Below are 24508 nucleotides of genomic sequence, written 5' to 3' on the forward strand. Positions count from 1 at the left end.
TTGGGGAGGTGGCAGAGCGCGAGTGGCGCTATCTGCGCTGCAATGTCCATTGGACGATGGTGGCTTGGGAACTCTGAATTTTGAGAGATATTACGCAGCCGCACAACTACAGTGGGTCCAACATTGGATCCACAGTCCGGAACATGCCGAATTTATGAGTCTAGAGCCCCAGTGGAACGGGACCCTTCTCCTAAAGTGGCTTACGTCAAAGCCCTCCAAACTGGTACTGGTTAACCCATTGCTTGCAACCGCGCATGCGTGCTGGATTAAATATGTGCAAAAAGGAGCGGATAAGCTTCCATACTCCCCACATATTCCACTAAATTATCTATTGGCTGGGACGGTTGCGGGCAGGCAAGCTGGGAAGCTTTGGAATGAAGCAGGAATACAGGTAGTAGGAGACTGTTTCGAAGACGGCAAATTAATGACGTTCGAGGCCCTCCAGGCCCTCACGGAGATAAACCCGGGTCAATTCCTGACATACCATGCCGTATGTCACGAAATCAGGAAAATTTGGGGAATGGGCGCTTCGGAACCAGAGATCTCCCCAGTAATTCATCATCTTTTTAAACACAGCGATCAAACAAAAATAATATCCAATCTATATAGAACCCTTAACAAAACCCCGGAGGCGCAGGCAGGGAAAGCATGGGGTAGATGGAACGCAGTACTCCCCAACCCGATCCCACTGGTAGACTGGCCTAAGGCCCTGTCTCACATTAGAGGCGTGTCAAGGAATCCAAGATGTAGATACACCCAATTCAATTACACGCATCAAACATATCTTTCTCCAGCCAGAATAAAGCGCATGTTTCCTGATTCAGCACCAACATGCCCTAGATGCAGGACACCCTCAGCACCCTTCTACCACATGGTATGGGACTGTCCTAATATACAAACGGCCTGGGCGGAGGTGGTAGGGGAGGTATCCGGACTAACGGGACTCCTGCTGTTGGCAGATCCTGGGTCCTGCCTGCTGGGTTTGAGGAAGAGACCAAAGAAACAAAGACACCTGCACAAATTTACAGATCTGGCCTTCTTAATGTATAAAAGATTAATAGCAATGCACTGGAAGGCCCCTAAGGCTCCCAACCTGAAATCCTGGTACTCATTAATTATTTGCTGGGCTCGCACCGAATACCAGGTACTAAAAAGAATGGTGCGCGAGGGGCGGCAGCACACAGGATGCTCCACATGGGAAGATTTGGTAACAAAAATGGAGGCCAAAAACGATGAGAAGCCTCCCTGAATTGGGGCACACATAAACGGGACAAGCGAGGCACAAATTCCCCAGCATTCCCCAACTCGGAAACAGGCCCACAGGGCACCCAGGCACCACAGCGCACACATATAATTTCTTCCCATCACTCAGGAAACAGTTGCCCTTCAAATATTCTTCATCACAGGCCCAGCGCCACGCGAGGAGCGGAGAATCAGGCTAGTTGTCTGCATATACCAATTGAGACGATGCCCTCCTTAAGTGCCCAGGGAACCCAAGCATGCAGTGTTAGGCCCACACTGGCCTCGAGCGTATGCCTATATAGAATAAACAATAAAGGATAAACCCACGCAGGGTGCAGCCAGAAATGATACTGTGAAACTAGAAGCGTTCCGTGAAGTGCATATTGGGGGGGTGTGTGATTGCTATATGATTTAGGTATTAGTTATTGTATTGATTTATCCTGAGCTTACAAATTGGACAATTTGTATTACATGTTGAAACATAAAATCAATAAAAATATTTTTTTTTTAAAAACAAAAAAAAAAAAACATCAGTGGCGGCGATGAGGGCGGTCTTGGTGCTGTGGTTGCTGCGAAAGCCAGATTGGGAAGGGTCCAGGATGTTGTTGTCTTCGAGGTAGCAGGTTAGCTGTTTGTTGACAATCTTCTCTGTCACTTTTGCCGGGAACGGGAGCAGGGAGATGGGCCGGAAGTTCTTGAGGTCTTTGGGGTACGCCTTGGGCTTCTTCAGAAGGGCGTTGATCTCGGCGATGATTTTACGCTGGTTAGCGGTGAAAAAGTACATGAAGCCCTACTGCCAACAGAAACGGATTCAGCAATAGAAGTCAAAATGCTGGGGGTTACCCTGCAAAAAGGGCCAGGTCCAGCACTGTCCAAAAATATTCCTGACATTACAATATTTTTGACACAATGGGGGTCATTACGACAACCGCCGTGGGGCCGCCAATGCGGCCGCACTCCCGCGGCCCCCATTACGACATTCCCGCTGGCCGGCAGGCGCAAACCAAGTTTGCGCCCGCCGGCCCAGCAGGGATGAGGCCGCAACATAGGTGCCGGCTGCTAATGGAGCCGGCGGTGTTGCGGGCGTGCGACGGGTGCAGTTGCACCCGTCGCGCTTTTCACTGTCTGCTATGCAGACAGTGAAAAGCTGGCCGGGGCCCTGTCAGGGGGCCCCTGCACTGCCCATGCCCAGTGGCATGGGCAGTGCAGGGGCCCCCAGGGGCCCCAGGACACCCCTTACCGCCAGCCTCTTCCTGGCGGTGCAAACCGCCAGAAACAGGCTGGCGGTAGGGGTGTCATAATCCCCAGGGCAGCGCTGCTTGCAGCGCTGCCCTGGCGGATTATCACTGCCGGGGCTAAAATGGCGGGTTAACCGCCAGCCCCGGCGGTGCGACCGCGGCGCTACCGCCGTGGTCGTAATAGGGGCCTCCCTACCGTCAGCCTGTTGGCGGTACGGACACTACATTACCCCTGGCGGTCTCTGACCGCCAGGGTCATAATGACCCCCAATATCTTTGTCTCATAATATTTTTTGGGGGGAATATTTGGTCAGAATACCCCCTCCTCCAGTGGGAAAAAATCCTGTTCATATTGGTAGTTTGTCCTTTAACGTAAGATCAAAGATGCTAGATATGGCTTTTAATTACCTGTAGCACCCACTGTGAAGGGTCTTTAGGGAATGAACATTTCCACTCTCTCATGCATGTCTCATTGTATCTTACTGCCAGTTGTTGCAGCTACCTTGAATGTCACCGGCAACATTTGTGATGCTGTCAGTGGATCATGATATCAATGCATACAATATCAAAATACAAAATGCTGGAAATGAAATATCAATGTAAAAAAAAACATTGATTTCATATTCTTCACTAACAAAACACAATTATCAGGAACACAAATTGTTAAAAATATCGACTTTCACATATAATGAAAACATAAATATCGGAAACAAAAATATTGTTGCCTTTAAATAAACATGTTATATGTTAAAAATATCGATTTACACAATATCAACTACAATAATTTTGGCAGAAAAAATAATTTAACATTAATAACTATAAAAACAATTTATGTGTAAATAAATTATTTGAAATAAACTGGAACATTTTAAACACATGTTTAAATTAAATATAATATATTTACCATTCACTCCAATAAATTATATAATTAAAATCATAGCAATACATCCCCAAACAAAATTACCATTAACTACAAACATTTAGACAACAAACTAAGGGCCAGATGTAGCAAGTCGTTTGCATGTCGCAAACTGCGAAAATCGGAGATTGCGCCATGCAAACGGCCTCCGCGATGCACATTCACAAATTGCGAGTCGGTACCGACTCGCAATTTGTGAATGCGACTCGCAAATAGGAAGGGGTGTTCCATTCCTATTTGCGACACGCATCGCAATTCAGACTTGCTTTGTGACCGCGAATGCGGTCGCAAAGCAACTCGCAGTTACCACCAGTGTCACACTGGTGGTAACTCATTCGCAAAAGGGAAGGGGTCCCCATGGGACCCCTTTCCCTTTGTGAATGTCGACAAAAATATTTTTTCAGACCAGGCAGTGGTCCTATGGACCACTGCCTGCTCTGAAAAAAACGAAACCAAATGGTTTCGGTATTTTTTTCATTTTGCAACTCGTTTTCCTTTAAGGAAAACGGGCTGCAAAATGGAAAAAAAAAAACTGCTTTATTTAAAAAGCAGTCACAGACATGGAGGCCTGCTGACTTCAGCAGGCCACCATCCCTGTGAGTGCAGGGACTCGCTATGGGGTTGCAAATTGCGACCCACCTCATGAATATTGATGAGGTGGGTCTTTGCGACCCCATAGCGAGTCGCAGAAGGTGTCTGAGACACCATTCTGCATATGCTTTTGCGATTCTGAAATTGCGAGTCGCACCGACTCGCAATTTCAGAATCGGAAAAGCATATCTTTCTACATCTGGCCCTAAATCTCAAGCGATATATATAAATAAATATATTTATATTCAAAACTATCAAACTATATCTCCTACATTATAAATAAAACCTACATTAGCATCTACCACAGAAGGACATTAATGATCAAACTAAAACTAAACCAACCAATACACTAAAAGTATAAAAAACTTTAACCAATAGATTCAGACAAACAATTAAATCAACAATATAAAAGGCACAGTAATTTCAATAGCTAAATACTTCAAAAATGACAAATGCTTTCTGCTGGATTCTCTGCCCAACCCAGTAAAAAAGAAATCTTTACATCTCGCCAACTACCTAACCAAGTAATAGAACTTATATTCAAATTAAAACATACTTACTAATAAACTTAAAAATGTAAAAAAGCAAATAATTGATAAAACACTCTACAACCTCTATCTTTTTACATAGACTTTCTGAAAGAAAAAAGTAAGACATCAAAAAATGCTAAACTGTCAGAAGAAAAAAACAATAATCACAAACCAGAAAAAAGGTGCATCAAAGTAAGTTTCCATGAATTAATAAAAAAATTGAAACTCACCCAAATACTGAGAAAAAACAAACCTAATGACCTGAAACTCTACAAACTACCATCAAATTCTCATTTAAATAAAAAAATAATATTTTTTTCATCTAACCGAAAAGAAAGCACCTGCTCCACACTGGAACACCCCCATGGAAAAGCTGCAAAACAGTGTGAAGTATCTAAAAAGAGCATACATGTAAGTATACAAAATAGAAGTAGTTGCAGAATTGAACATGTAAATAACAAACATACAACCAAGATAGTGTGTATACTTATGCTACTGCACTAATTTCAGATACAATGAAAGAGGCAGCAAAACACATAACATCACAGAAAGGAGAGCAGTTACTAAATCACATGGGCTACACCTACAGCCAAGAAAGTACATCAATAGAAAAAGTAAATTGAAAATTTACTAAATATTATTCTAATACATGCTATGGGAGGGCACCTACAAAAGTTGATGTTGTAATTATGTAAGAGAACACACCAAGTCCCATCACATGCCATAAGTCAAAATTATACCTGTAAGTTTTTTTCAATGTCAAAACATATCCCAGGACTCATGCTATGCCTCAACATGTAACTGTGTGCCCAAACCTAAATCCAGACTGCATACAGATAGGTAATACCCAAGATCTGTATAGTGTATGTAATAGAGGGAGTGACCTGACTGCAACTCCCAGTAAGGCTTGTTTCTGTGACTCCAAACACCCATCCAGTGTTCCTTTGTCCAAAAACCCCTGTTTGTCAACTCCCAAATGATGTTAAGTCACCTGGGAGGATAACATTTGTATAGTGTGTGTAGTAGAGAGTGACATGACTGCGCCTCCCAGGAGGCCTTGCTTCTGTGCCTCCAACCATCAGCCCACTGTTCACTTGTCTAAATACCACTGTTTATCAACTCCCAAATGATGTTTACTCACCTAGGGGATAACATTAGTATAGTGTGTGTGTAGTAGAGAGAGTGACATGACTGCAACTCCCAGAGGACTTGTTTCTATGACTCCAACCACCAGCCCAGTGTTCACTTGTCCAAATACCCCTGTTTGACAACCCCCAAATGAAGTTTACTCATCCGGGGGATAACATTTGTATAGTGTGTGTAGTAGAGAGAGAGGACTGCGTCTCCCAGGAGGCCTTGTTTCCCTAACTCCAACCATCAGCACAGTGTTCACTTGCCCAAATAAATCTTTAAGTAAATGCACAAGTTTCAAGTATTGGGGAGTAGAGAGAGTGACCTGACAGCAAATCCCAGCAGGAACTGTTTCTGTAACTCCAAACATCAGACCAGCGTTCCCTTGTACAAAAACCCCTGTTTGTCAATTCACAAATGAAGTGTACCCACTTGGGAGTGATCAAGCACAGATCATGCTCAAATCAGAGGAGTGTCTGTCACATAATTCCATCTTGACTTGCATGCCAAAATGAAACTATTGAGGAAAGGAAGGACATCTTACCCAGTGTGTACCGCAAGTTTTCATCGGACCTCAAGATGTATCACCAGATTGCCAGCAGGTGCAGACACACTGACATTGCACTGTGTACATGATGACTCCACATTTACAACAAAGTCCTGGGTATGCCTGCATCCCACTCAACCAGGCCTCAAAATGGCAAAGCCATATCTTGACTTTACACAGTGTTGGCTGCACTGGTGGCAGGATGTTATTTGCATTCCATCGTCAAAAGTACAACTTATCTGTGCATTTCAGCAGGTGCTTGATTAAAATTAGATTGACAGGCTTCATTCATGTTATATCAAATCACTGATACCATGGTTACTTGCCACAATTGTATTAACTACAACTCAACTTTGTCTAAGGTCTCTGCTAAACCGCTGGAGGTAGGTAGATCTGCTGCTTCACACACAGAGGCCACGGAACAGACTGCCACTACCCCCCTGGATGAAGCCCTCAGTGACAGCAACATTCCTGGACATCTGGATGTAGAGGATGGTTCTGGCCCATCTGGGCAACCTCGTCAGATGGCAACAGTGAGTCTCACTGTGCCCACAACGTCACCTACGAGCCCTGCTGCTTCAACATCACAGGCAACCATGTGCCCCTCAACCTGTATCCCTAGCACAGTGTCCATCATCTTGTGTACCACAGTCCTGTATCCTGAGGTGCAGTGCAACACTTCAGACAATGAGGGACTAGAAACAAGTTGGAGAGGCACCCTGTGGCCAGAGGACGGTTCTATGGAGTAGCATGCATGGGAGGGATGCTGTGGGCCAGCAGGGTGAGGCCACTAGAGCTGCTCTTTGCCAGGACACCATCAGACACATCTTAGGGGTCTATCAGGAGTCCCAAGCCATGAGGGGCCAGGTGATGACCAAATCCCAGGAAATCAATCAGTTTCATAGGTTCATGCATAGGGACAAAATACCATTATGGTCTTCCTAACAGGGGTATTTAGGAACTTGCCACCTTGAGCAGGGTTTTTCCACACCAATCTAACCCCTTCCTTTGGCCCATCAACAGCAGGCCCATCAACATTGGTACCAGCCACTGGAAGGGAGGCTCTTCCAGAAAAACAACAAGTCCCAGACACCCATGATTCTGTAGCAGCTGGTCCCTCCCCATGCAAGCGGGGAAATCCAGCCAAGAATTCACGAGGTGCATATGGCAAGACAGCCACCATTGCCAGTAATAACCCTCTTCCTTAACCCCTTAGCTGCTGGGCCTTTTCCCCCCCAGTGCTGAGCCCTTTTTTGGCTATTTGGGGTAGTTCGCGCTTAGGGCTTCATAACTTTTTGTCCACATAAGCTAACCACGCCAAATTTGCGTCCTTTTTTCCAACATCCTAGGGATTCTAATGGTACCCAGAGTTTGTGGTTTCCCCTGGAGGAGACCAAGAAAATAGCCAAAATACAGTGAAAATTTTGTTTTTTCCCAAAAAATGGGAAAAAAGGGCTGCCGAAGAAGGCTTGTGGTTTTTTCCCTGAAAATGCCATCAACAAAGGGTTTCTGGTGCTGAAATCACTATCTTCCCACCTTTCAGGAACGGGCAGACTTGAATCAGAAAACCACATTTTTCAACACAAATTTGGCATTTTACTGGGACATACCCCATTTTTACTATATTTGGTGCTTTCAGCCTCCTTCCAGTTAGTGACAGGAATGGGTGTGAAACCAATGCTAGATCCCGGAATGCTAAACATTTCTGAAAACTAGACAAAATTCTGAATTCAGCAAGGGGTCATTTGTGTAGATCCTACAAGGTTTTCCTACAGAAAATAACAGCTGAAATAAAAAAATATTGAAATTGAGCTGAAAACAACAGCCATTTTTCTTTATGTTTTACTCTGTAACTTTTTCCTGCGATGTCAGATTTCTGAAAGCAATATACCGTTTTGTCTGCTGGACTCTTCTGGTTGCGGGGATATAAAGGGCTTGTAGGTTCATCAAGAACCCTAGGTACCCAGAGCCAATAAATGAGCTGCACCCTGCAGTTGGTTTTCATTCTATCCTAGGTATACAGCAATTCATTTGCTGAAATATGAAGAGTGAAAAAGAGGTATCAAGAAAACCTTTGCATTTCCAAAATGGGATCAAGATATGGTTTTGAGGAGCAGTGGTTATTTGCACATCGCTGAATTCCGAGGTGCCCATACTAGCATGTGAATTGCAGGGCATTTCTCAAATAGACGTCTTTTTTACACACTCTCTTATATTTGGAAGGAAAAAATGTAGAGAAAGATAAGGGGCAATAACACTTGTTTTGCTATTCTATGTTCCCCCAAGTCTCCCAATAAAAATGATACCTCACTTGTGTGGGTAGGCCTAGCGCCCGCAACAGGAAACACCCCAAAGCGCAACGTGGACACACACAAATTTTTGGAAGAAAACAGAGGTGTTTTTTGCGAAGTGCCTACCTGTAGATTTTGAGCTCTAGCTCAGCCGGCACCTAGGGAAACCTACCAAACCTGTGCATTTCTGAAAACTAGAGACCTAGGGGAATCCAAGGAGGGGTGACTTGCGGGGCTCGGACCAGGTTCTGTTACCCAGAATCCTTTGCAAACCTCAAAAAGTGGCTAAAAAAACAAGTTTTCCTCACATTTCGGTGACAGAAAGTTCTGGAATCTGAGAGGAGCCACAAATTTCCTTCCACACAGCGTTCCCCCAAGTCTCCCGATAACAATGATACCTCACTTGTGTGGGTAGGCCTAGCGCCTGCGACAGGAAACGCCCCAAAGCGCAACGTGGACACATCCAAATTTTTGGAATAAAACAGAGGTGTTTGTTGCGAAGTGCCTACCTGTAGATTTTGGCCTCTAGCTCAGCCGGCACCTAGGGAAACCTACCAAACCTGTGCATTTATGAAAACTAGAGACCTAGGGGAATCCAAGGAGGGGTGACTTGCAGGGCTCAGACCACGTTCTGTTACCCAGAATCCTTTGCAAACCTCAAAAAGTGGCTAAAAAAACAAGTTTTCCTCACATTTCGGTGACAGAAAGTTCTGGAATCTGAGAGGAGCCACAAATTTCCTTCCACCCAGCGTTCCCCCAAGTCTCCAGATAAAAATGATACCTCACTTGTGTGGGTAGGCCTAGCGCCCGCAACAGGAAATGCCCCAAAACACAACGTGGACACATCACATTTTTTCATAGAAAACAGTGCCTACCTGTAGATTTTGGCCTCTAGCTCAGCCGGCACCTGGGGAAACCTAGCAAACCAGCACATTTTTGAAAACTAGAAACCCAGGGGAATCCAAGATGAGGTGACTTGTGGGGCTCGGACCAGGTTCTGTTACCCAGAATCCTTTGCAAACCTCAAAATGTGGCTAAAATAACATGTTTTCCTCACATTTCGGTGACAGAAAGTTCTGGAATCTGAGAGGAGCCACAAATTTCCTTCCACCCAGCGTTCCCCCAAGTCTCCCGATAAATATGATACCTCACTTGTGTGGTTAGGCCTGGTGCCTGCGACAGGAATAGATCACACAACAGTCAATGTTGGTCCTTACGTGAGGCAGCTGTTGACCCTGGGGTGATCCATTCCTGACACAGGCACTAGGTGTAGGCACTCAAGTGGGGTAGTGTTTTTATCAGGACAGGTGAGGAGTCACTGGGTGGTAGGAATGTTGTGGATCCCAGCATATTCCTGTAGTTTGTGTGACAGAAATGCGAGAAAAATTGAGTTTTTTTTCAACATTTCAGCTTTGCAGGGTATTCTGGGTAAGGAAACTTTGGGGAATCCACACAAGTCACACCTCTATGGACTCCCCCAAATGTCTAGTTTCCAGAAATGTTTGGGTTTAGTGTGTTTCTCTATATGGCCGCCGAATCCAGGACCAAAAACATAGGTGCCTGCCTTACAAAACCAGTTTGTTTTGCCATAGACAATTTTGATGTCTCCACAATATGATTTGGGTGGTGGAATTTGGGGCTGAACTAAATTGGGGAGCTCCCAAGAGAGCACTCTCTCTCTGCTTGCCGCCGCATTCACCTGCTCTCTGGGTTGGCCTAACCCACTATTACCCAGTTGCACGAACAGCTTGCGAAGGGACAGCAGGACTGTCCTCATCACCTCCCTCATAATGTACTGGAAGAGGAGTTATCGAATGGGACTCCTCTGACTGAAAAATCACTCCCAGAGTCTGCGCCATTGTCCTATCCCTCAGATGCTGTCTCAGTATCTGATCCTATGTCAGAGCGGTCCTGTATAACCCGAGTGCAGGCAGCAGTCATCCATCAAGATGCCATCTCTGCTATTGGCTAAACTGTTTCTCTAAAACACTAGCCTACGTAGACAGTCACAAAATCGATGGTGTGTGTGAGATACGTGCAACAGTAGAGGCCACCTTACCTGCGCTTCTTCCCTCAATCAGCACGTACTTTCAAGACACTCAAAAAACACCTTGTCACATACCATTCGTCACAGTCTTTAGCACCTCCTGCGCCCAGTCCAACAATCATTATTGGTGCTCCCACTCCCTCCTCCTCGGATTCCTTCATTACCACCCAGCAAAAGTGCCCTTCATCTCCCATAGACTTTACTAATGTACTCAGCTATTTACATAAAATACAGATTTGCTCTTTGCAGTAGGCATATAAACCTTCTGCGCTTCTTTATGGCACTAAAACTGCCACTAGACAAGTCGGACCCTTTTCCCCCCAGGGAAACCACACACATATTGACAAAAGTGATATATATATATGACAGCCAACCACCTGAAACTCAACTCAAGCAAAACTGAAATAATCCTCTTTGGCCCACACAAAAACACCTGGGACCCCTCATGGTGGCCCACCACGCTAGGCCCTGCACCCACCCCTGCCAACCACGCACGCAACCTCAGCATCATCCTAGACTCCTCCCTCTCGATGACCCAACAAATCAACGCTCTTACCTCCTCATGCTTCAACACACTCCGTATACTGAAAAACATTCAAATGGATCCCCACAGAGACCAGAAGAACTGTCACTCACGCACTCATCAGCAGCAGGCTTGATTACGGAAACGCCCTCTACGCCGGCACCACTCTAAAACTCAAGCGCAAACTATACGCATCCAGAACTCAGCAGCACGACTCATCCTCGACCTCTGCCGACACAAACACATCTCTCCACACCTCAAATCCCTCCACTGGCTCCCCATTGACAAAAGGATCACCTTCAAGATCCTCATCCTCGCACACAAATCACTCCACAACACAGGCCCTGCCTACCTCAACGAGAGTCACCTTCCACACCCCCACACGAAACGTCCGCTCAGCTGACCTCTCTCTCGCCTCTGTCCCCCGCATCAAACACACCACCACCGGGAGCAGATCCTTCTCCTACCTTGCACCCAAAACCTGGAACGCCCTCACAACCCACCTTCGCAAGACCCAAAACCTACTTCTTTTCAGGAAGGGCCTCAAATCCTGGCTTTTCGAACAGTGAACCTCCCACCCCCTTTCCCTCCCCCCGTAACCCCCCCCAGCGCCTTGAGACCCTCACAGGTGAGTAGCGCGCTTTATAAATCTCTTTGATATAGATCTACCTCTATATATATATATATATATATATATCTATCTACATAGATATATCTATAGATATATCCATGTACCTAGATATATCTATCTACATAGATATATATAGATCTATATATACATCTATTTTTTTTTAGTTGTTGTATGGTTTCCTTGGGGGCCAAAATGGCGACCCCCTGTCATTTCATTTTATTTATTTTTTTGTGAAAAAAAAAAAATCCCCTGGGGGGGCGCAATCGCCCCCCCCCCCCCCCCCCCCAAGGGGGCGCCTACGTTTTTTTTTTTTTTTAATTATGCCGGGGGGGTGGCCCGTTTTCCGGGGGGGCCGCCGCCCCAATTTGAAATCCCTGGTGTCGAGTGGTGTTTCCTGGCCCCCGATCGCAGCTGTGCTGCGATCGGGGGCCAGGAAACAATTTCAGAAGGCCTCGTAAGAAAGGGGAGACTCTCCCCTTTCTTACGAGGCCTTTTCAAAGTGTTTCCTGGCCCCCCGATCACAGCTGTGCTGCGATCGGGGGAACCAGGAAACCTGAAAGTGTTTCCTGGCCCCCGATCGCAGCACAGCTGCGACAGGGGGCCAGGAAACACTTTCAGGAAGGCCTCGTAAGAAAGTGGAGAGTCTCCCCTTTCTTACGAGGCCTTCCCGAACGTGGAAAAGGCCGTTTTCCCCATGAAAGCAGGAAGCGGCCGCAAGGCTGCTTCCTGCTTTGATGGGGAAAACACCTTTGAAACATCAGCGCGCCTCGCGGCGCGCTGACGTCACAAAGGGGCGGGTGGGGGGATGGGGGAAGACACGGAAGCTTCCGTGTCTCCCGGGGGGAGATTAAAAAAAATAATAAATCCTCGGGTGCAACGCACCCCAGGATTTATTAATACCCTTCCTGGTGTCGGCCACTGGTCGTGACCCGCACCAGGGAGGGTGTGTGGGCGTCGGCCAGTGGCCGACGCCCGCACCTAAGAGGTTAAGGACCTCCTTTGTGTGTTACACATTCACTCTGGACTGATCCTGAACCACCTACCATTTCCAAAAGGAGGAGTTCTCTGAACTTCTGAACTTTGGACTTCTAATGGTGTGGCATCTACTCCAATGATTTCCTTCACTATGACTGGCCACTTCACGTTTGAATTTTTGTTGAGTCATGTCACATATATATTTTATGTTTATCATTGCTCCACAATAAATTCACCCTTCACTGACTCATTGTCTGCTGCTGATTTCATATTTGACTATGTAGCTATGTCAGACCATGTGAACCACACAATGGTGACCTAAGGTACTTGTCAGGATGTATATATTGCATGTACACTGTGTTCATTTCAGGGTTACAACCCTCCCACACAAACACATACATACAAGTGTCTGATCAAACTAAGAATGTTATTACAGTGTTCAGCACATGGGTTGTTAACATATCTGTACTACATGAAATCATGAATGATTGTCTCACAATGAGTAAATGAACATATTGGCAGGTATAGATCCCCAGACCATGGAAGAAAGGGATTTGTTAGTGATTCTCATGTAAAATAGGCAAATATTGATGTGGTCGATGTCATTAGCTTACCTTTATCATATGCCAAACCAAAGTAATTCAACATCCCATAATCCAAGAAACAGACAAATGGCAGTACAACAGTCCCTGATCATACAGACACTATAATCCAATGCCTATGCATCTGGTGGTATAACACAAACATATGTCAGTGTTGTGGTACCGGCACGCCTACAATGATGAAATACATCTACAGCTACATACAGGTCATTCAAAAAGAGTGTTTAGTCAATGTGAAGGAAAAATGACTTGGTTGTGGTCTAGAACTACATATGTTATGCCCACATGATGACACACATGATGTATCAGGCCCACCACAGCACACAATACAAGTCCAATGGGCACTTCTTTACCTTCCACCCAAACACTGTACAAGATGTTTTGGCACAAGTCTCCTACGCCCAAACTCTGTGAACTACATTACCTGAAACAATCCATGTCCACTTTGTATGTCAGAACATCATCAACTACTTGCTAATGTCAAAACTCCGAAATGCCCACATGAAGATGTCATGGTGAAGGTACCTGTACAATGAACCTAACAAGGAGTATAGGCTCACATAGTAAGCGTCTGGAAAACAAAGTACATTGCAGGGAAACTGACACAAGCAAAGCAACATCATCAAGGTAGGAATGTGTCAAAAGCTATCTTATCAAGCAGCCTTTGTCTGATTATTGCAGAGAATCAGCTCCCTAGCTGTATCCAAAACACTCAACTCAACAAATTCTCACAACTACAGTTCATTGTACAGTCACAGTCATGACATCATGTGACATACTTACACTCATGAGAAGTAGCTGTGGATGAGTCAGCTCCTTCCTCTTCACTATTGTCATTCTTAGTTGGCATTTGTGGATTCTCACCCGTTGGAACTGCAGGCTCACCCTTCTCTGGGATGTATGGGATATCCCTCCTCAGGACGATGCTGTGGAGCATGCAGCATGCACAGTGATCTGGCAGACTTTCCTGGGTGAGGATAGGAGGTCTCCACCAGTTCTGTGCAGACTCCTAAATCTGGCCTTCAGAAGCCCAAAAGCCAGCCCCACTGGCCTCCATGTTCTTCCATGGGCCTCATTGCAGCAGACTTTTCCTCGCATATTTTGATTCCTCAGTGGTGTCAACAACCAAGGATGGTTTGGATATGCTGAGTCTCCTGTTAAGGAATGGGACAAATGTGCAACAATGAGTCACTCACTTCATGATTGTAGCACAAGACATTGCTCACACACAATCAGGCCAGATGTGACTTACTAACCAGCCAGTCCCTCTCTGGGTGAAGAAGTGAAATGTGCTCTGGTATGCTTCTGTTCCGCATTATGAAGGAATCATTGGGTGATCCAGGATAACAGGCACACACATTTGCGATGTAGAGAGCCATCAAACAGACAACTTGCACATTGAATGAATGGAAGTTCTTTCTGTTGCAATAGACTTGTTCAGTGTCCTCCAGTGGCACCAAGCCAATATGTGTGCCATCAATCACCCCCACCAATGTGGGAGGCGGGCAAAACCATAAAGGCCAGCCTTCAAATTGGCTACATCCTCATGTTGGGGGAACTTGATATAGCTGTCAACATTGCTGAGAGGAAATACTTCAAGACCAGACTGAACATAGCTTGGGACATACAGGCAGATAGGGCCACTGTATGATGAAAGGACCCTGTGGCCAGGAAGTGCAATACTGACATGACTTGTACAATGGTTGGCATGAAGGTTGGATTACTGTTAGCTGGCATCACATATAACTCCAGCTTATGGCATAAGCCTAATATTGTTTGCCTCTCCAGGTGGTATAACTGGATTATGTGGCATTTTTCCATAGTCTGAAGGACTGGCACTGGATGGTAGGCAGGAGGTTGTGTTATCTTTCCTCTCCTAGGGTTTCTATGTGTGACAAGACATGATTGCAACATACATGATGCATGCCAACAATATCATGTGACAAAATAATTCTGACTGGATAAATATGACACACAGTACATATCCCAGCTGCAACTACAGATGGGTCACAGGTGACCCCCTCTTGTTTGTCAACACATGTGTCCTCAAAATGCGATGGTGGACTGTGCACCGGTGTCATATGCCATTGGTGCCCTGCAGCACAATAAATTGGTTGTTGTGTAGTAGGACCTACATACCAAGACAGAAAAGGGATGTTTTTGATGATCCAACACACGTATGGTAGGTGTGACAGTTTACAAAGCCAAATACAGTATTTATGGCTGCCAAAATGGCAGATTCCTGACCTACTCCACTGGATATTAGAAACCATCCGCAATCGCTGGTGGAAGTAATCTGCGTGGTAGATGGCTCCAACTGCGGTGAACACAGCCATAGGCTAACATTGTTGCTTGTGGTGCCGCGGACCACTGGCTGTGTCCATCTGTGGTGATGACTGCATGTATGGTGGACAAGACCGCCATGTTGTGCAAATTCACTCAATTGACTACTGACACTGCTGTCAGCAACACTTCCACTACTTGAGCTGCTTTGTGCCGCCTCTAGGAGCAATCATGCCACGTCCAGCAGGTCATAGGGCCCCTGCTTTCTCTTGAGAGAGGCTTGTCAATGAGGTCCTTCCCTGTATGGACAATTCTATTGCTCACCAGAGGAGCATGTCAGTACCTCATGTTCACAATTTACTCTGTTCAACCCCTTCCTTTCCCTTCTCACAGGCTACAATGTTTTCCTGTGTGCCAGTTATACTTTTTGAGTGCCTGTTGTTATAGTCTGTGTGACATCAATGGGATGTACATGGTGCAGGTATTGGTGACCATTACAATATGGCGTGCTCATTAACATTGTGTTGTGTGATTTTTGGGGGGTTCTAGATCCTCCTAGTGTTGGATGCACATAACTAGGCAAGGAGTCTTTACTGCCATCCAAAGACATTTCTTGCTTTATGATGGTTTCATATGTTTGACAACATATATGTGCATGACAGCATGAGCTGCGTAAACATCTTGTCTGAGTCATTTGAGGATCTTGCAAGCAATGTGTATAATGCCACAGATCTTTGGATACAAAAGTCTGTAGTCATGCCCTTGTACTATTGGCTTGTGTGCTTTACACTTGTGGTGTGTTGACAAATTGACCATGTTTTTGCTTGGTCTTTCTCACTTGTGTGTAACACAACCATTTGGGCAAAAACGTGTGATTGTATTTGGTTGATTTTCACTTGGATCCATAAGGTAAATGCCCATCAGAAGGAGGCGATATGGTGAGCCATCCCCTGGAAGGTGCAGACCTTGATGTTCCACAGCCGGCAGAGCGTCCACTGTCGCAGGAGGTAGGAGGACCTGAGATGCTGGTCCTGGAAGATCACAGAGGTCCAGCTGGTGCTGTCCTCCCAGTGTGGGTGGGGTGCATGTCGGACCATGACCCTTCTAATGGCCCGTATTCTGGTGGTGGCATAGCCAGACCTTGATGGGCATTTGAGGCAAGCACAGCAGCCACAAGGAGGTCAGTACAGGGCATAATACTGCCTGTCACATTGCCAAGGTAATGTGTTAGGTTCTGCCATCTCCCCCGGATGATTAGGGGTGAGCCATGTGTGACACAGGAGATAAGTAACTGTGTGGATATGTAATGTAGTGCATACTGATGTGCCTTGCCTATTGGACCAGGGACCCAGGACACAACTCTGTACAATGCACAAACAATTTGCTGTCCAGGGACAACACATGGCTGTGTGCTTTGATCAACCAAAGAATGTTTGTTGATGTTGTGGGTGTAAATTATACGCTACAGGCCACTATTCCTCAGTGTTACAGCCCCAGGGAAAAGAAGTGATAGATCACTGTCCTCGGCCATGTGCCTGCTCAAGTGAGTACATTGGCATCTGCCCCCAGAGGCCACTTGTCTTCAGTGTGTGATGAGTGTTGGTGCCTCACTACTGTCTGTAATGTGTAGATGGCATCACACATGTGACAGACCACTTTCCATTGATATGATTTATGGGTCTATTGCCAATATTACTTGTCTACACTTAGCAATATGCCACTAACCTCCACTTAGCTCCAGTTAGGTCTCAGTAAATTAAACCTAGGTCAACCCTTGGTAGCTTGGCAACAAGCGACAAGGCATAACTTAGGAGGCAAAGTGTAAAGCATTCAAATATCCCAAATAAAACACAGAAAGCAGTTTAAAAATCCCAAAACAATTGATAACAATAGGAAATAGTTCTAGCTGTAAAATTACACCAAAACTAATAAAACCTTATAAAGGGAACCGGAGATATGAATTTTTAAAGAATTAATGCTTTTTAGCACTTAGAAATGAATAGCGCCAATCTGGTCATCTGGTCGCACCTCGACCGAGACAAAGTCAAAGTTTGAGGCTGACCGCGATGGAGCTCTGTTCGGCTACATTTCGCCGGACGCCTTGGTCAAAAGTTTACCTTCGGACTTAATTTTTTCTTGAAGATTTTCTTAAGAGGGACCAAGTCGCCAGTCCAATCCAACTTCCTGGAACTCTTCCTTGGATACATGTTGCGGTAGTCCAGAGTGGAGATTTTTACCTTCGGACTTAGTTATTTTTTCGAGATGAAAATCCTTCGACTGGGGCAAACCTGAATCTTGATCCAACGTTCCTGGAGCCCTCTTCGGATACACTGCCTGGGAGATCCCAGTCAACTTCCTAAGTTTGGAATTAGTCACTTTTGCCGAGATTTTCTTCACTGGGATGAACCTGCACGTCAGGCCTGGTCGCGGTTGAGGCAAGCCAGCTAGAGTTGCAGCGGCTGGTCGGTCCCTTTATGGAGCTTTTTTCCAGAAGTTCTCCAAACCTTTCCAAACTTCTGGATCTTCTTCCAGATGTTCCTTTGAGGCTCTTTTGAGGTCCACAGCTCACCCCCAAGGTTCCAGAAGCTCTTAGATGCTCCTTGAGGCTGCAGACTACAACTCCCAGAGTGCACCTGGCTCAAACTCCTTTTATACCACTGGACAGTGGTCAGCTGGTCAGTTTCTTCAGAAGCTGGTGCAGGGGACTCGGGTTAGCAGGTTTTCACCTGTAGCAAACAGCGAGTCCCTTCTTGAACCTTTTGAAGCCAGGCAACCAGTTGAAGCCAGGCAAAGTCCTTTTTGTGATGAAGCCCAAGTGTGCAGTTGGTGCAGTCCTCCAGAGTGCAGTGTCCAGGTGCAGATCAAGGGTCCAGCGAGGCAGTCCTCCTTCTCCTGTAGTTCTTCCTGGTAGGGATCTGAGGTCTGGGTGCATGTCTGCCAGTTTTATCCTTGCTCCTGGGTGAAAAACAGGGGGATGCTGGTATCTCCAATCAGGTGCAGGGTCCTTCCCCCTGTGATGACCACTTCCTGGGAAGTATGGCAAAAATCAGTCCCAGGGGGCAACATTCTTCAAAAATCCATCAAGGCTGAAAATAATTTATGGAGGATACATCTGGCTGAGCCCACCCACTGGTGTGGCTAAAAGTCCTAAACACCCCCCTCTCCTGCCCTCTCCTAATCTAATCAAGGTGGGGCCTAATTGTCTGGGTTTGTAGGATGTGAGAGAGGTGCTGGGTTGCTCCAAATGGCATTCCCTGCCTTTGAAGAGCAGTTTGGCAACCCTCCCCTCTTCCTGCTTACCCATCTGCTGAGGGAAGATCTCCTCCCACAGGCAAATCTCTTTGTGTTGAGCCAGGCCACTTCACACCTCATCAAGGCAGCCTGGCTAGGCTGCCAGAGGCTGGGCAATCAGAGCAAATCAGCAAAAACACTGCAGGGCTGAAGCTGGCAACTTTTTAGGTAAAGTTTAACATTCTTTACCTGAACAAGATATATTAAATCCAACAATTGTAAGTTGTGGGATTTATTCTAACAATTAATTTGATACCAAACGTGTGGTATCTGTTTCTTAAGGAGACTTTATAAATTAAAATAAAGTCTCCCCATCCTAGCCTATGGAGGCCATTCACTACAACATGGGAAAAACAAATTTGTCTGTTTTTGACCTCACCAGGGCTTATAAAACTATTTTTATAAGGTCCCTGCTTAGAGTTACAAGGAACCTAACCCTAGGGGCACATAGGGCACACCTTAGGGGTGATTTATATGTAATAATAGGGTAGTTTAAGACTTTGGAAATACTTTTAATTCCAAAGTCGAATTTGCATGTAACTTTAATTTGAAAGCAGCCAGCAAGGCAGACCTGCCTTTAAAATAACACTAGGCACCTCAGCAGTGCAGTACCTATGCTGTGGTCCCTAAACCTACATGCCCTACCATATATCACTGAATTATAGGTAGGTTAATTTGCCAATTATAATTAGCCTAATTCTCATATACACTTCACACAGACCCCTGGCCCTGGGACTGGTAAGCAGTACCCAGGGCATAGCCAAGAGCCAGTAACCACCAGTATCTGTCCAAAAAGTTTGGGGGTGACCAGGGCAAACAGGAGGACGTTCCTACATATACCCTAACCCGTCATAGCATGTCATTTGGCATGTACAACTCCAGTACCAATGAGGGACATGACGGGTAGGACTAGGGTTATTACATGCAATGTGCATTTCCATGCCATAGTTGTGGCATCATGAACTGAACTGCACATGTGTAATGGGTAAGGTGTGTTACCCGACTGTTGGCATGCATCATGCAGTGACTTGCAGTTATGTTGTAATTATATGTGATTGGGTACAACCATTTACCCAGAGACATCTCAGTTTTCAGGACCCAAATGGAGACAGTGATGTAGTCAACATGGTGAGAGCCTTCTGCAATTACTTGCACATCTCTGGGCCTCTCCAACATTCAAAGGACTAATTACATCTACTGATGCAGTCAGAGCACATCATTGTAAGGGGTGCTAGACATTAGTGATGATTTCCCTAGGGCTTGCTGATTCATTGTGTTATGGATTTTAGAAACATATCTCCATGACATTTTGCACATTTTGTCTATAGTGAACATTTCCATGCCAAATATGTAGCAACATTAGTACTACCTCCATGTCTCCATTAGGACAAATTTGACATAGTGAAGTGTGTGTTGTTGATATGTTTTCAGTGTGGCATGAGTATTTCCATGTCACCTTCTTCAGCCTACTGTACCGTTGTCAGCAACATGGCAGGATTGTGGAGCATCAGTTCTTATGTTTGTGTTATTGTGTATGTGACAAATAAATGTCTGCCTGACCGTGTATAGGATTTGTAGGAATGAAATTGGTATTGGCCTCCTATTTTACAGCAACAGGTAACTAAGGTATGCTCCATGAGGCAAAACATTAAAGATGATGTGGCCTCCTACTTGTTCAATGATTACTGCGATTGCACAACTTCAGTCATGCAATTGTAGTTGTCTGAGATCCTGATTTTTCTGTGGCCAACTGTTGACAGTTCAGATGGCATGCATGCATACAGTATCGTACACGTAGGAGGCACTTTGATGTAGTTTGTTGCTGGGGCCTACTTGACGTCAGGGTAATGTTTGCTATTAACAGCTTTTGTTCAAGTGTGATCAGGAACATGTGGTGACCCTTTATTCTTTGTATTTACAGCATCAGCCCAGGCAAGTGAAGGATACAGGGCACAAGCAAGTGAGGAAGCATCTGGCCATAGCACCTCCAGTCAAGACAACACCGACATGGAGGGACCCAGTGGCCAACAGGGTGAGGGGAGTACGACGGAGGAGACAGAATCAACGTCATCATAATTGGATGTCAACCTCTAGTGGCCACTCCTTAGTGGTGGCAGACCCATCTGGACCTACTCCTGTACCACCTTTGTCCACCACCCCGAGTCATATTGGAACACTTCCTGTTGCTCCCCACCCTTTTGGCGGTGCTCGCTTATCCGAGAGGGTGGGCGTCTCCTTTGCCGCAGGCACCTCTGCCCCAGCCCCTGTTTTCCCTGCTGTCCTGAGTGAAGAGGTTATTGACCTCCAGGCGTTGGCAAGCCAACTTCAGCACACTAATGCTTTACTGAAAGGCATTCATGGTACCATGTCCGGTACACAGAGATCTTTTTAGGCTCTGATCTCATCAATGATGGCAGCAAGTCACCCCCACATTCCTCCCCCCTCTACTGCCCTCTTCCCAATTCAAATCCCCTATTCCCACCTGTCACCCAGCATCTCCGCCTCCCAGCCCCCAAAGACATGCAAATGCCCACACATGCAACAGACACCACCCAAACAAAAGCATACCTGACACATGCACACACCCAAGACATCTAACTCCACACACCTGACCACCACTCCCTCCACCTTCAAATCCTCAAACCCTTCTGCAAACCCTCCCCATTTCCTCAAGGAGAGTTTCTTTTTTCCCTTGCTTTTTTCCTTGTTCACTCCACCCCTCCAAACCCAAGATGCTCTCACCCACATCCTAGCCCATCCCATCCACATCATAGTCCTCCCAGTCACACTTGCCCCCTTGCAAGCAGCCATACCTCTCCCCCACAAAAAAATGCCTGCCCTCCTAAACTGAAACCCAAACCCACCCAACCCAAATCTGACCCCACCCCAGCCAAGGATGATCCCTGAGGTGCCTGCCTGCCCACTTGATGTCCATACCTGTCGAGGTTCCCTGGCAGTGATTGGAGTCAAGTGTGGACACAGTTGTATACATGAACATATGTCTATGAACTGGCCAATGGCTTTTGCTCTTAGTAAATAAACCCAAGTTCTTTTTTCAGGTAGTCATTTGCCCTGCAATTCCTTTTCTACCTTTATATTGTTCCTGAGTAACTTGTGTTTTATGCCTACACCGTTGTGTTTTTCAGCCTGATTGCTGATCCATTTGCTGTTGTTTGCAATATCTGACTTTGTGGGCAGTGCTGGTGTCACCCAAGACAAAGTTAGATGTTGACTGTATGGATCTGTGGGTGTTAATCCAAATGGGGTGTCATCACATTGTGTTATGTTTGGTATGGTAAGTATTTCATTTTGTGTTGTCCAATGTCAGCATATATGGTGTTGTACATCTGTCTCATGTGTGGAAGCTTGGGTTTTGTTTGTCCACAAATGGAGGGTGTTTAATTGTGCTAGCTTCCTTTGCATTTGACTGAGCAAGTGCCCATCCTGATGAGTATACCTTGCAGCTATGTCATCTAGATGTATGGCCAATGCTGTTAAAGTTGTATATGCTTTCTTGACTTGCCCTTCCATATTATGCAGATAGGCATGTCACTTGGCTCTACTATGGTTTGTCCCTAAGCAACCTGGGTGGCCAGTTCCTGTGCAAATGCAGTTTTCGGTACATTTTCAAAGTGTTATGTTTCCCAGGGCAGCATCCTTCCATGAGTGTTCCTGATGCCCCCATCCCTATTGTACAGGTATTGTTTGCGTAGTGAGCTTTGGATATTTGTCTGTCAAATTATTGTGCATCCCATTTCCTTACATTGTGTTGCAATGTGTTTGATTTGTGGGTCCATTTCAGGGCACTGCCATGGGAGGGGTGTTTGTATTTCATGATACATTAAATACATATGTGTGTTCAATCTGATGACAGTCCATGGCATGTGAGCAATGTGGGGTTTGAGTTGTATTGTTAGTTATGATGTTGCTGTGTTGTTGCTGTTCTGTACACTTCCCTGTCCATATGCTTGAGATGGTTTGACATGTGTTTTTGTGGAGTGTGGCTATGCAGTGTCACTGACCTGCTTAAAGAGAGTGTTTAATGCCTGTGAATGTGTCATCCGTTGTCCTCCTACTGTGGGCTCAATGACACATGTACTTGGTGCCCGTAGCGTTGGCCTTATATCATGTGGATATCGGCGCAACGATCTGTTGTTAAGGGTAATGACAAAGGTAGGTATGTGTACTTACCATTGGTTGCATCCACGTCAGCATGGACTTTGGGCTCTATCGATGGGCTCCATGGCAGCACAGGATGTGTAAAGTTGCCCGCAGGTGAGCTGCTTCCTTTATGCTCTCTGTTTCCGCCTCCTAGGACATGGTGGTTGGACCGCCACAGTAATGTTGGTGGAATGCAACATCATAATGAGTCCAGCGGAAACAGTGGCTGCACCAGCCTCTTTGTACTGCTTCGTTACCACATCACTGTCTGGCAGTACTGGCGGGACTGCAGTGGTCTTTGCTCTATAGGCCCACCACCTTGCAACACAGTGGTATGTCTGTCAAAACAATGGCAGTCAGAGTGCCGCCACCGTCATTGCAGTGCAAATACCACCAAACTCCTAATCAGACCCAGAGTGTAAAATATTCTCAAAACAGGTACTTTGCCTTTGAAATGGTAAAAAATGATAACCTTAGTTTATGTCCTTGTTACAGAGGTACCTAACCACTACAATCTACTCATCAAAATCCCTGTATATTAATAACATGAAGACAAACTAAGCACCCTAGTGGATTATTTTTAAGACAGTTGGGTTGGAAGACTGCAAGAAGCTAAAGACGAACTCAATCTATTTCATAAATTAATTGCAACACATAAACCACACAATTCTAAACAACAATCACATAAAATATACACAAACAATAGAATATCACATGCTCCACCCAAAAGAGGTGAAATACATGGAAATTACTATTCTTTACCTGTAGAGCTTCCTCTTTATCCACGTAGTCAAAACTAGTAATCCAACAAAACCACAAACCCCTAAAAATGCAAAAATAAAACAAATCCAATAGGGATCTCTCAAGAAAACCAAAGAGTCTTGGAACCATAAAAAAAGGAAAAAGTGTTGAAAAGAACTGCTCCAGCGAATCAAAAAAAGAAAATAGAAATCAAAAGCCTAGGTTTATTAAAAAACAAAAATAATGCATTAAAAAATGGAAACTCTCAATGCCCATAGAACATGTTTATAGACAAAAACTTATGAAGTAAATAAGAAAACCCACCTGTAAAACACATTACATTCCCAAAAATAAGTATACAACCCACTTAATCATCAAAATATAAAAATTTAACATAACAATACATGACTAAAATAGTATATGTTCAAAAAGGCCCTTTATGCAGGGTTATGTTGGCTTTAATACTCTAGGCACTTTACCTAAAATGCATATGTTCTCTGTGTAAATTGTGCTGTTGATTGGTTTATCCATGATTGGCCTATTTGAATTACTAGTATGTCCCTAGTAAAGTACACTAAAGGTACCCAGGGCCTCTAAATCAAATGCTGCTAGTGGGCCTGCAGTACCGGTTTGCCACCCACATTATTAATCCGGTGAACATGGCTCAGACCTGCCACTGCAGTGACTGTGTGTGCAGTTGTAAACTGCCAATTCGACTTGGCAAGTGCACCCACTTGCCAGGCCTAAACCTTCCCTTTTTATACA

At 45.3% G+C, this 24508-nt stretch overlaps 1 long non-coding RNA gene across 1 annotated transcript in view; it reads left to right on the top strand.

Annotated features, from left to right (window-relative positions):
• Positions 1-22156, top strand: part of LOC138288509 (uncharacterized) — a 78984-nt gene extending 56828 nt beyond the window's left edge. The window contains exon 3 of the long non-coding RNA XR_011202424.1: positions 20763-22156. This is a non-coding gene — a long non-coding RNA (uncharacterized lncRNA). The remainder of the gene's footprint in view (positions 1-20762) is intronic.
• Positions 22157-24508: the final 2352 nt, after the last annotated feature.

This window comes from Pleurodeles waltl, chromosome 4_1 (genome assembly GCF_031143425.1).
Source record: "Pleurodeles waltl isolate 20211129_DDA chromosome 4_1, aPleWal1.hap1.20221129, whole genome shotgun sequence".
Lineage (NCBI taxonomy): Eukaryota > Metazoa > Chordata > Amphibia > Caudata > Salamandridae > Pleurodeles > Pleurodeles waltl.